General features: G+C 35.5%; 1 protein-coding gene across 3 annotated transcripts in view; it reads left to right on the forward strand.

The window, feature by feature from the left end:
- LOC114243384 (multicopper oxidase 3) overlaps positions 1-14,709 on the forward strand; it is a 135,488-nt gene that overhangs the window by 67,565 nt on the left and 53,214 nt on the right. The window lies entirely within an intron of this gene.

Here is a 14,709-nt window from a genome sequence, read left to right on the forward strand (position 1 = left end):
AAAAATCGGTTAAAATCTGAAAAGTATTCAAAATTTTGACTGGTGGTAGGACGTCTGGTTAGTTTGAACGTCTTGTTGTACGTACGGGTAGGTAACAACACCCCGCCTATTTTTTACGTGAAGCAGTAATGCGGTTCGGTTTGTAGGGTGGGACAGCCGTTGTACTATACTGAGACTTTAGAACTTATATCTCAAGGTGGGTGGCGGCATTTACATTATAAGCGTCTATGGATTCCGGTAACCACTTAACAACAGGTGGGCCGTAAGCTCGTCCACTCATCTAAGCTGTAAACAAATTACGACTATGTCCTAATGTCCAAACTAAAGAATGACTGCTTTGCGATAGAAATAGTCAAGATAGTAGGCCCTGCCCTTCTCCCAGTCACCTGGGGTCAGCGCAACATATTTTCGCCTTCCATACTCCTCTATCATATTTCATTTCTTCGCTCACTCCCCTCTTACACGTATCATCTTTCACGCAATCCATCCATTTCTTCTTAGGTCTACCTCTTCCTCTAAAATTGGAGGGTTGATATCAAGCGGCCGGTCATAAAAAAATTGCCAAAACTTAGAGCAACATGAGAACAAATAAAAAGAATGGCATACAAGGATACAATGAATTTCTATTTATCAAAACTTACATCTGAATCTTTTCTATGAGAGGAATCTATGAAATCGCAAGGCCACTTTGACTTTGCCACTGGCTAACCAACAATGATTATCTTTCATCAGATTTTTGCTAACGTAAAACAAAAGCAATATAATTAGCATATTAATTAAAGCACTCATCTAACGGGCAGGTGTGTTGGCTTATAAATATGTGACATCGTTCGTACACAGTGTAGGTGACAACAGAAATGAAGCTAAATCCGGTCCGATGTACTAATGCGAAAGTCTGTCTGTCTGTTTCGGTTTCACGCCCATAACATTGAATAGGTTTGAAGAAATTTGGTGAGGAAATAATTTGGCCTTTGAAAAAAAGCTATGCTATACATTGAACGAATCTTCGACCAAGCAATGTAAAGTGCACTCAAGGAGAGTGAAGTTGCGCAAACACATTTTTTTTGGTTTTTTTTTTATTGCTTAATGGGTAGACGAGCTCACAGCCCACCTGGTGTTAAGTGATTATTGGAGCCCATAGACATCTACAACTGCTGCCTCACCCTTCAAACCGAAATACATTACTGCTTCACGGCAGAAATAAGCAGGGCTATGATACCTACCCGTGCGGACTCACAAGAAGTCCTACCACCAGTAATTACGCAAATTATAATTTTGCGGGTTTGATTTTATTCGAAGCTATTTCAAGTTGGACATTATTATTATTATATTCTTGATTAATGCCGAGCCCAAAAACAGTTACATGTGGTACATGGTCAAATGGTCTCGTCAAAAACTGTCCCTGGAATAACAATCGTACAGAGAACCTTAATTTGGTTCTGGTATACGACGCACAAATGCCTATATCGCAATTACAAATAAACAACAAATATACCGAACATAATCTCTATATATAAAAATGAATTGCTGTTCGTTTGTCTCGCTAAAACTCGAGAACGGCTGGACCGATTTGGCTAATTTTGATCTTGAATTATTTGTGGAAGTCCAGAGAAGATTTAAAATAAATATGAAAATGCTCGGAATTAAATAAAAATAACAATTTTGTTTTTGCTATGATGTCCCCCCCATAGGATTCCTTTTGTTTGTTTTAACTTTATTTTATACAAAAGTTTAGGTCTTTTATTTATCGATTGAGGCACTATGAAGTCTGCCGATTCAGCTAGTTTTAAATATAAGATTGGAATAAGTCATTAACTAAAAGTGTTTCATCTCTGCGGAAATTTCTCGTATGAATACAGCAGCAGTTTATTATTTTAATAAAATAAAATGCTGCATAAAAGCTAATAATAATGCTAAATAAAAGCTATATAAAATAAAATTTATAACGAAGTAAAGTAATTTGTCACGTTTTAATTGAGTCGCCTATTATCAAAGGTGGCAATCTGTGCATTTGGACAAAAAAATGTTATTGATATGTCAATACAGATTGATTTGAATATAATCGTCTCCTTCAAAGAATACGGTTCAAAACCTGCATTAAATAAAGGTTAATACTTAACCTGTTATTTATCTAAGATGTCGTTCAGAAGAGTTTTGTGACTGCCAATGGAATACAAAGTCAATAATTCGTTTTTCTGATTTACCAATAATTGTCCAAAAGTCACATTGCCGGCTTTGATAATAGTCGACTCAATTGGTTTATGCCATTTGAATATAAAATAAGTGATAGTATATCATGTTTGAAATGATGACCACGACCACTCTGCCAAGAGTACAAACGACTGAGAAAAAATCATGTTTGATGCTATGAAGATAGTGAATAAAATATTATCAATAGTGCATCGGTTCTCTCAGAGCTCCGAAATCACTAATAATTTCAGCAAATTTTAAGTAATAAATAAATAATAATCTTGAATGCAATTTAATTAAGAAAATTTATAAATTTATTTATATATTTATTAAGTTGCACCAACAAAGTGATCATCAATACAAATAAAAACATTGGCAAACTCACAAAAGGTCATGGCAGATATCGCCTCAATTATAAGCGCAATCGACAGTGCATTGACAAAGAAAAAAATTTGTAAATGAAAAAATAGGCCTTTTTTTACGCAGTCGGTGCAAAAGTTTTAGTTTCTGAATTTGAAAACATAGCCACGAATCTAACTATTCAAGTTTTTTTTTAATGTTTCAAACGTTCAAAGGTCAATATGAAAAATGCTTATTAACCGACTGTTTTACATTGCACTGTGTTTATAGGCTTCCCATGTACATTCAATATTCATGGCAGTCGGGCGACGCGAGTTAAGCTCGGTGTTGATCCATGAACATTGTTACTAAATTTATATAAAAAAAAAAACCTTTTTGTAGCCCATAAAATATTTTCGGAGATTTCTCTGTGAATTAAATACAAAAGTGATTTGTGTTGTATTAAACTGATTTATCAGCTTTTAAGCAAAGTTCTAAAAGAAAATGCAATAGGAACAAATGCTTAAATGGTTTACTAACCTGTTCTATTTTAAGGTTTTAAGGTTAAGAAGTCGTGTGAATGGCCTTATTTTGTTAATCCAATATTTCTTGATGTTTAAATGTGTAATAATGATGATTTAACAGCCGCTTAAAAGCCGTGGACGTAGCTTCTCGAAAAGTCTCGCACAAAAGTCTTAGTAAATAAACACCATGTTACTCAAACTTCATTTCATCCCATCTCATCTCTTTTAGTTTAATTGAATCCCAATTGATAAAATTCTAAAATAAATCGATTTCATCTCATTTCGCCTCCTAATATTTTTCACATAACAGAGTATAAAAATAAATCAGATTTAGCTTAAAGGTGACGTTACCAGGCCACAAAATCTTAGAGAAAAACAATTTACTCTTTAACGTAAAAAAATATTTTTTTCCCTACCTATGCTGATGATTCTTGAGAGGCTATTTCAACGTAACCTTAACTAGTAGGTGAGTTCGCGGGGCTCAAACCTGACGACGTTGCTAACTCGAACCCTAGCAAGAGCAGTACTTCGCAGAATCTACCACCGAAAACGCGACCCACTGAGAAGATCCGGCGAGAAACTCAGTGGGCTGGGTCTGTGGGTTAATTTATTCACAAGCGACGGGTTCTACGAGAACGATGACCGGTGCTTGAGGTACCCAAAAGCGCCGTTAGTGGATCGGGAGGATCCGAAATAACGTGTTTTGGGCGACATCGACTGCTTTCCATTCGGTCCGCAGGATCGGGAATGTCAAAGTTGTCATAAACTTCAAACACATACATTTACGGATCGTCTTGTCAAATAGACTCAGTTAGTTCCTTTCAGAAAAAAATTCATAGACTTTATTTATTATAAAAAAAAAGAACATAATATTCCTAACCTAAAAGTACATGTTATTATCCGCAACACGCTTCGTCAGATTACAAAAATAGAGTTATCAGCAACATACTTCGTCAAAAAGTACACAAGTTCATAAAATTGTATGCTTTCGTTTCTCCAACAAAACCTATCGAGTACTAATAATTTGAGCAATTCACACCCTTCAAAGTACCGCTGCTCGATATACGGATCACTTTCAGATTTAAATGGCGTTGTTATGGGTGCTTGAGCATCGAGGACCGACCCCACTCGTCACTAGATCCCAAACATAGTGATGGATCATTGTATTGAGTGGAACTTTTAGCAGTATACTTTAAATGGATTTTTATCTTGTTCTCACTACTGTTCGACTCAAAATGTTTTTATTAGAATGGCATTATCTTTCTCTTTCTCACACTCTTTCTTCTCTCTCTACTATAATTGTTATTAGTTTTAAAGGCGACTACATCATAGGTTGGGGAACAAGTCTTCTCGCATTATAGTATGTATGAACTTGTAATAAAATCTCTTTGGCCATACTATTTGTATCTGGCTGGTTTTGGTATCATTAAAAGTTTAAATTTTAAAGAAGATAATTTCAAATTCAAATTAGGAAAATGTGTTACTTTTATTTATTTTAACCCGGGCTAACTCCAAACAAGGAGATACCGTGTGTATGGTGGGATTGGAAGAGCATTATTCATTATGAGCTGCTACCACCAGGCAGGACCATCGATTCTGAACTCTACTGCGAACAACTGATGAGATTAAAACATTATTAGAGATTATCCATTGCCATACAGCGTGGCAATGCTGCTAGCGTAATGGGTACCTTCGGGCCGGGTGCGATCCAGAGTGGCTTGTTTGACTAGCCGATGCCTACGCGCGCAATGTTAGCGTGGACCTATATTATGTTACTTATGACGACGCTTGCAGCTGAAAGTAAGTATTGTACTTTTTGACGAAGCATGTTGCTGATAACTCTATTTCTGTAATCTGACGAAGCGTGTTGCGGATAATAACATGTAGTTTTAGGTTATTAAAAGAATATTTTGTATATTAATAAAAGTTTAAAGATTAAAGCAAGAAGTTGAAATTAAGCAGCCGGAATTAATCAACAGAAAGGGTTTAATTTTTCATCATGATAACGCTAGACGTCACACATCTTTAGCCACTCAGCAAAAATTAAGAGAGCTTGGCTGGGAGATGTTAATGCATCCGCCGTATAGTCATGACCTTGCACCTTCAGATTTCCATATGTTTCGGTCTCTTCAGAATTCTTTAGGTACCAGGTTAACATCACGAGAGGATTGCCAAAACCAAAATCGCGGTATTTTACTCAGAAGCCCCAAAATTTCTATAGCAATGGGATTATGTCCCTACCTACAAGATGGCAAAAAGTTATCGAACTAATTGGTATATATATACTTTATTGAAAAGTAAATAAACTATATTAAAAAATGTTGTGAATTTTCTTAAAAACTGCGAAGATACTTTTCCCCAACCTTATATAAATGGATTTTACTTGATCACAAGTGCACAGTCAAACCGTAGTTTGATTTGAACGCATTTCGAACCAAGTTTCAAGAAGGTATTTTTGGGGTCCACAATTATTCTTAACGCGCATTGTATGATATGTATTAGGACTAAAGCTTTAATAGATAAAAGGGTAAATATGAGCCATGAGATCGAAGCCGCACGGTTGAGGTCGGTACGCATGTGATTGCATCGTGTCGGAAATAGGTGGTTTCACTGGTGGTAGGACCTCATGTGAGTCCGCATGTGTAGATACCACCACCCCGCCTATTTCTGTGCCGTGAAGCAGTAATGCGATTCGGCTTGACGGGCGGGGCAGCTGTTGTAACCATACTGAGACCTTAGAGCTTATATCTCAAGGTGGGTGGCGCATTTACGTCGTAGATGTCTATGGTCTCCAGTAGCCACTTAATACCAGGTGGTCTGTGAGCTCGTCCAACCATCTAAGTAATTAAAAAAATAATAAGAAAGAGCACTCGCTTAATAGACTTCAAACAAACAAAGGTCATAAATTTAGCCAAGTATGTTTTTGAGTATTGATATTGAGTTTCTGAGGTACTTAATGTAATTCTCATGATTGTTACTAAAGTCTGAGGCATTTTTAACTTTTAACACAAAAACCAAATTTGATTACTTTTAAATAAATTAGGATTTAATGTTTAATATGTCTTTGAAGGATTAAGGATCTAGAAGTGAGCAATGTTGGTACTGCTACTAAACCGGGAACTATTTGTAGAGACCATGCACAGTCTATTTTGAATTGATGGAGTAATTTGGTACTATAAGGCACTCGAATAATTTTGATAGTTGATCAATAAGCAATATTGATTATAACAAGATCAAAAGTCATTATTCTCTTCACGATTTTATCAGCCAGGTCCATTGTCCTACTCCAAAAGACTTCTCGGCATTAGGCAGGTGAATTTAAAGGAGCAATGCGATTATTATTCCAATTTTACGTGACCGACCGTAAAAGGGTAATGTAAAATTGGTAAATCTATACTTTCAAAGCATTAAACTAAACAAGGCATAGGAAGGGTGGGGCAGCCTTTGTAACTATACTTGAGATCTTAGAACTTGTCTCAGAGTGGGTGGCGCATTTACGTTGTGGATGTCTATGGGCTCCAGTAACCACTTAACACCAGATGCGCTGTGAGCTAGTCCACCCACCTAAGCAATAAAAAAAAATCTGCATATTAGAGATTTTTTGTTGATTTGATTTGATTTGAACGTTATCATCATTGATGGTATTTCATTTGGGTATAGGCTCTTAGTATCACACTAAATGGTCTATCGTCTTCCGCAACCAATTTGTACCTGTCAGTCTTCTCTGATTATGTACCCAACAAGCAGTGACGGTCCAAGATGACACTTTACAATACGCCTGCCAGTTCATGGTATCCGATTAAAACATGATTGCTCCATATCCTTCATAGGTTTGGTTAACAGCTTCCATTGCTGAGTCTTTATATGTATACATTTAGATTTCAGTAATACTTTGAGACCATCGAAAATTAAAGTTTTTCTTTTTATTCTATTTTTTACTTTAGGTTAAAACTGGATTTGATTGGAAATAAAAATCTGTAGTACTTGTGCTATTAAGGATTAGTGTATTGAAGAATCATGGCTATTGGCAGGTATCGTTAATAGTATTTTGTTTGCGGTTTTCGACCCAACATGAGTTCCATTCCCTAAAAGATTTCTTTGTGATTATCGAAATAGATCGATGCTTGGTAATTTTCAATCGCCATTGATTTAGTTCCTGTAATTATCTTTCCTATTTTTTCTGGTTTTGTTTTTAATTTTTAAAGCATAAAACTGTAATCGAATTGTCTAGTGAGAAAAACAAAATTGTTCCTGAACTCTTATCCAACTCAAACTGTTTTGTTCATTTGTTTCATTGTTCGAGTACGTACGATGATAAATCTTTAAAACTTTTGTTAACATTATTGTGCATTGGACAGCGCCATGTCCAAGAACGAAAACCGTTTAAAAGAATTTTATTTGTTATTGTTGAATGTCAGAGCAGCAGTCAATAGGAGCGAATGAGGTAAATTAATAAGAGAAAGAAATTATACAGTACTAACTTCAGACGCTTTAGACTATAGATGGTGGTAGGACCTCTTGTGAGTCCGCGCGGGTAGGTACACCACCCTGCCTATTTCTACCGTGAATGCGTTTCGGTTTGAAGGGTAGGGCAGCCGTTGTAACTATACTGAGACCTTAGAACTTATATCTCAAGGTGGCTGGCGCATTTACGTTGTAGATGTCTATGGGCTCCAGTAAACACTTAACATCAGGCGGGCTGTGAGCTCGTCCACCCATTTAAGCAATAAAAAAAGATGATTATATATTTGGATGGTTTATTATCCAGTCTTTCCGAGACTTACTGTGGATATATTCTTTTCGATTTATCTTTTTTTTTTTCTGAAATTAGGCCTCTATTAAACCATTCGTTGGTCATAATGGAGTTTTCGTAACGAATAAACTTAATTACCTTCTTAGGATGAGCTTAATTATTTGGAACATACTTAATGCATTACGGTTTACCAAAGTGTTTGCATAGAGAAATCTAATGAAAAATAATAATAAAATGGAACACTAATATTTTGTGAACTACTAAGATATAGTGGTTTTACAAAAAAATCTTCAAATCTTTTATAGTTTTCAGAAATTTAATTTAAGAATTAAAAAAAAAAAAACAAGTTAATAAATACAAAACATTTTATTACCAAATGATCGTTTTGTTTAACAATTTCAATTAAATAAAAAAACCTTGACACAGCGTTTTATTATCGGAAGTTCAAATGTCCCGGCTTAGCGGTCATCTGACATTAAGAATTAAATACATGCATAAAACGTCCTCACCTCTAAATGGCGAAAAATGTAATAATTTTAGAAATTTGCGATAAAGCGAATTATATATTTACTAGACGATGACCGAGCTTTGCTCGGGTTTTTTTTTATAAGTGCCTTAACAATGCCATCTGCTGAAATAGCTTTAGTGTTATTGTGTCTTTAAAGCAGTTGGTTGAAATTATGAAAAATAGTATTATTATTCGCCAATAGATGTTGGGAAGATATCAATAAAGTTGATTATTGAAAACACGAATAAAACAACATTTTCTGAAAATAAATCGTAGCTAGATCGATTTATCGCCCCCAAAATCCCCTGTATACTAAATGAATATGAAAATCGTTGGAGCCGTTTCCGAGATTCAGATTGTATATATATATATATATATTCATATATACAAGAGTTGCTCGTTTAAAGGTATAAGATTTTTTCGTACCTGTTTCGTAAATTTATTTTACACTTAATTTTAGAGCTCATGGCTCTAATCTCAACAATTTTAGAGCTCATGGTTTTTATTTAAGGTTGGCAGTCTGTAATTAATACCATGACATTGTTATTATTTTGAAATTATAACTAAAGTTTTGATGCCGAAAATAATGCATGTATTCTTCTTATGTATATGAGTAATTTAATTTAAAAAAATTATAACCCAAACGGGGCTCGACTGCCGGTAGTCTCTGAGTTATATTGAGGCTAGTTTTGCATCCGCAGGTTTGTCTACATGGACTACTCACTATATCTCGTAGTCAGAGACACAGGGCTCAGAGAAATCCTTCCTTCTTTCCGAAGGTTCAAAATATCTACATGTTATCAGAATGTAACAGTACAAAATTCCAATTCTACCAGTATAAAAGTAGGTTTAAAAAATCACTAAATATCCATCGTTTCTTGCAATATCTGATTTTTACGAAATGAATCGACTGAATACAATAAATTATAGATTTTAAATCTACTAGAGGTCCCACAGTAGTCGAAATTCGAGTATAATTAATTGGAATTGTAAGTTTGTACACATACTATAATCACAAATTTCGCCAAGGCTACACTATAAAAAATATTAATAAAGACAAACAATATTTAATCTATTCTCAATTTGACCCCAGACGTCAAGAACAAAAGTTTGACAATAAATAGTATGCATGCGTGTGTGCGTCAAATACATGGTGTGTGTAATGTTTTCTTTATTGATTTAATGTATCTTTTACGCATTATTTTAAAAAAATATTAGCATTGTGCACTTCTTCTCTATATTCTCTATAAGTGTGGAAAATTTCATTCTCCTCCGTCCGCGCAATTTTCGTAAAAAGGGATACAAAGTTTTTGCTTCACGTATTAATATATAGATAGATTCCATTAGAAAGAGGACGATATATATTTTTGACACGACTGAAGTAAAGTTTATCTATTGTTTTGATCTTAATAATGATTTGTAAATAGAGGGGATTATTATCCGTGCACCCTAAAAACAAATCCTAAGGTAGACAAGTTAAGAGAGAGGTACTTTTGATAAGTGGTAGGTACCATGATCTAATATATCCCATCTTAATATCAATAATTACAAAAAACAAACGAATATCTTCCGAATATGACCTTAATTAAAAGAAGACGAAAACTTTTGGATATTAATCATTTAATATTTTTATTAATGAACAAACTATGACAATATCATCGACCTTCAATAGAATAATACTAAAGTAATCCTTCACATTTAAAGTATCAAAACGAGTCAACCGCCGTATTCAAGATGAATGGCGCGATTAGGTTGAGCAACTCTAAGTCCGCGGCCTGGGTGAGAGCGGGGTGGTCGAAATAACGCGATTGTCGTATTTGGGGATAATGTTTTTATTACCATTATTGTCAGTAGAGCACAAGACCCGTTTGATGGTGATGTCGATGATGGTTATCATCGCTTAGGGACATCGACGAAGCCTCTGCCTGTTTCTCTTGGGATACCGGTGGTGGGACCTCTTTCGAGTTCGCACGGGTAGGTTATTATTATTTCTGCCGTGAAGCAGTAATTAATGAGTTTAGGTTTGAAAGGTGGGGCAACCGTTGTAACTATACTGAGACCTTAGAAATTATATCTCAAGGTGGGTGGCGCATTTACGCTGCAGATGTCTGGGCTCTAGTAACCACTTAGCACCAGGTGGGCTGTGGTCCACCCGCCTAAGCAATAAGAAAAAAAGTTATCCCCCTCTCACTTTTTTCCCTACTCCCTCTCGGGGTTCTAACCGGGGTTGTTGCTAACACTAGCCCTAGCAAGAGTAGTGCTTCGCAGAATCTACCACCGGATCGGAAACACGACCCACTGAGAAGATCCGGCGAGAAACTCAGCGGGATTTGAATCCTCTCACTGCATCTTGATACCCGCTATCGCCTAGAACGCGTCCGGGCTACCTTTTTACTTTATAACCGCACCGCTGTCAACACTCTCCCTTAATAGGGCCTCAGACTCAACATTTATTGATGTCACAATCGCCTAGGAGCTCAGAGGATCAAGATAGTCGAGATTGCTTCAATATTTTTGTTTTAGGTCCTTACTGATAATACAAAAAAGAATTTTTCACTACATCAGTTTATGTAGAGCATTTGTTGTAAATGCTGCGCCACTAAGAGAAGATATCTAATAATTATTCCGTTTTAATTTTTTGTTATCAAAAATGTACTAATTTCTTTTATTATGTATGTAAGTAGGTAATGCCTTGAAATTGTTCTTGGCCCTATTCGTGGCGGTTTTCGTTAGAGTTCTTCAAATCGTAGAATCGGAGATGGAAAATGTTTGTATTATAAAGACTTTTAATTCCGCATAATAATTAAAGATCAATCAATTTAATATATATTGAATCTCTTCAGTGGATGCCAATTCCAATTCGGCTGTGGATTCAGCTAATCACCTCCACCGGTAGATATATATTTTTTTTATTTTTTTTTTTTTAATGCGTAGATGGGTGGACGAGCTCACAGCCCACCTGGTGTTAAGTGGTTACCGGAGCCCATAGACATCTACAACGCAAATGCCGCTACTCACTTTGAGATATGAGTGCTAAGGTCTCAGTATAGTTGCAACGGCTACCTCACACCGCAAACCGAAACGCATTGCTGCTTCACGGCAGAAATAGACAGGGTAGTGGTAGGGTACTCACAAAACGTCCTACCACCAGTAATTACGCACCAATTATACCAATTATAATTTTGCGGGTTTTTTATTACTCGATTTTATTCCTTCACCGTGGAAGTCAATCGTGAATATTTGTTAAGTTCGTATTTCATTAAAACTGGTGCCCGCCTGCGGGATTCAAACACTGTTGCATCGCTCGACGCGAATGCACCGGACGTCTTATCCTTTAGGCCACGACGACTTCACTATTTTTTATTGAAGTTCCAAAATAGATATACCTAAGATTGTTGGTGATGCTTTTATTATTAATATCCATTTCGTGATCACTTCATCAGTCGGAAAAGAAAAGAAAAAAACAATTGGACACGAATCATATTGAATCGTATTGATTACCTGCACTATTGCAATGACACGTGATTTCCTATGACATCATTATTTGTACTAGAAATCATTAAGTGCTTGAGAATCGTTTTTCACTGCTCTAAGAATAAGGCTTTTGTGTGTTTTTTGTTGATTACATTCGATTGGATTTGGCGGGTTGTTAAGACGATAGTTTTGTTCGCACGAGAGCAGAATTACGATGACTTTTAAATGAATAATTTTATCCGGGAATGAACTTAGTACACAGGATATGTTATTTGTATTAGATAAGATTGCTAACGGATATCTGTAGATTGTTTCCCACCAAATTAGCAAAAAAATGCTTGGATTGTCTTTTGTTTTTCTACCTAAGCTGAAAGCCTTGAGAGGCTATGTCAGCGTAGACAGGCGAGTAGGTGAGCTCATGGGGCTCAAACCGGGAGTGTTGCTAACACTGGCTCTAGTAAGAGCAGTGATTCGCGGAATCTACCACCGGATCGGAAACGCGACCCACTGAGAAGATCCGGCGAGAAACTTAGTGGGGAACGAGAAACTCAGTGGACAGCGAGAAACTCAGTGGGAGAAGAGCCGTTTAACGTTTAAAATATGGATAAAAAATATCATAACAAAAAAACTTCTTCAGCTATTTGTATGGGGAAACTTAATCGAGGATCAATCAAAGCATTGAACTCTTGATGCTAAATACCAAATAAAAGAAATCTTTAAGTACAAAGATAAATATTGCGTATTAAGTGAAACTAGAGGTCCCGTAGTAGTCGAAATTCGACTATAATTAATTGGAATTGTAAGTTTGTACACTATTATGATTGTATTTTATACTTCTATAATCACAAATTTCGCCAAGACTACACTATAAAAAATATTAACAAAGATAAACAATATTTAATCTATTCTGAATTTGACAACAGACGTCAAGAACAAAAGTTTGACAATAAATAGTATGCATGCGTGTGTGCGTCAAATACATGGTATGTAGTGTGTGTAATGTTTTCTTTATTGATTTGATGTATCTTTTATACATTATTTAAAAAAAATATTAGCATTGTGCACTTCTTCTCTGTATCCTCTATAAGTGTGGAAAATTTCATACTCCTCCGTTCGCGCAATTTTCGTAAAAAGGGATACAAAGTTTTTGCTTCACGTATTAATATATAGATGTCACATGTCACAATCTCCTCGACATAGTCGTTAAATCTTATATCTAATACTGTGTTATAAAAAAAACTTATATTGTTAAAACGTTCTTCACCCGCTGTATTGAAGTCTAGTGCGAACGAAATCCGGGAGTGATCTCAATCGATCTCGTAATTTCAACAGGAACTTATTTTAATGATAGGAATTGTTTGTTCGTAATTTTACGAATTTGTTTCAAGGTTAAACAAAATTAGTAGCTGTACAAAAATCGGTTGTCTGTAAAGTCGGTTTACTGACGATAGTTGAACGTGACAACGTCATAAAAATATAGTGATGGAATGGTTTCATTTTTCAAGAGAAAATTTAATTTGTTTGATAGATATTTTGTATGGATATAGAGAAGGAGGTAAATGGAAATCACGATTCAATTGATCAAGTTACATTTATTTGTACGCATAAATACAATTATGTTAATTTTTTTTTACAATGTGCCTCTTTGTCGCTCTTTGCGCACTCTCGCTTGCACTTCAAGCCTTAAATGGAATGCCTCAGAGTGAGGTAACGCCGCATGAGTCATGTTTTTTCGTGCGTGCAGCCGGCTCCATGGAATTATAAGACGTCGCGTCAAAAATAATTTATAGATCATCACAATGAATATCAAGCGACAGTAATTGAGTGGAAAGTAAAAAGTGTTATGCTTTAAACAAATTCAAGGTTAAGGTCAATTTGGATATCTGAGGTTGAAGCCATTATTAGCAGTGGTTGCGCAGTAGCTAATGGAAGGGAATAGAGATATAATGAAATATTGGCTTCGAAATAACTACATAATTTGTTGGTTAGTCGAAAAAGATGAGCAAACTAAATATTTCAAAGTAAGATATAGGTGAACTAATCAATTTATAGTAAAGTAGTGTGGATGAAAAATTATAAGGACAATGAAATTATGGTTCGAAATCACTTAATAACTTTTAATTTAAAAAAATAATTAAATATTAGCAAATTACTATGTACGGGATTATATATGTACTTTCTTCTCGAGAAACCAGGTTTCTCAGATGATTACCACTTAGGTTTTTTGACCTAAAACAATTTACTATCTTAATTTAGTTCAACGCATTGACGTCACCGCGAGGTTTTTGCTTTATGAGCGTAAATCTCATAACAAACATTTGAAAGAATAGAAAATATTTTAATTAAAACAAGAGATAAAGTCTCATAAAACTCTGTTTCTAGGCGTAAATTAATTATTTCATATAATTTTAAAGGCTTTTTAGGACTATTTTCAAAATTTTTGATTTATTTTTCAAGTTAATGAGTATTCCGGTTGTGCTGTTTTAATGAGTCATTGAAATACTATTGACACTTTAGTGTGCTTAGTGCGAATTTCGTTAACGTTCTCGATAGCGTAAAAGTTAACTCAAATTTGTATGCAGTTGGAACAGCGCCCCTAGCGGCAAATGTTATTAGGCTTTTATTATTTATGATGTATTAATTATATATGACGCTTTTTGGACTATTTCTGATTCATTTTTCAAGATAATGAGCATTAATATTTTTACTGGTGGTAGGACCTCTTATGAGTTCGCACGGGTAGGTACCACCGCCCCGCTTATTTCTGCCGTGAAGCAGTAATGCGGTTTGAAGGGTGGGGCAGCCGTTGTGACTATACTGAGACCTTAGAACTTATATCTCAAGGTGTGTCGCGCATTTACGTAGTAGATGTCTATGGGCTCCAGTAACCACTTAACACCAGGTGGGCTGTGAGCTCGTCC

Source organism: Bombyx mandarina, chromosome 28 (genome assembly GCF_030267445.1).
Source record: "Bombyx mandarina strain Sakado chromosome 28, ASM3026744v2".
In the NCBI taxonomy this organism is placed as follows: domain Eukaryota; kingdom Metazoa; phylum Arthropoda; class Insecta; order Lepidoptera; family Bombycidae; genus Bombyx; species Bombyx mandarina.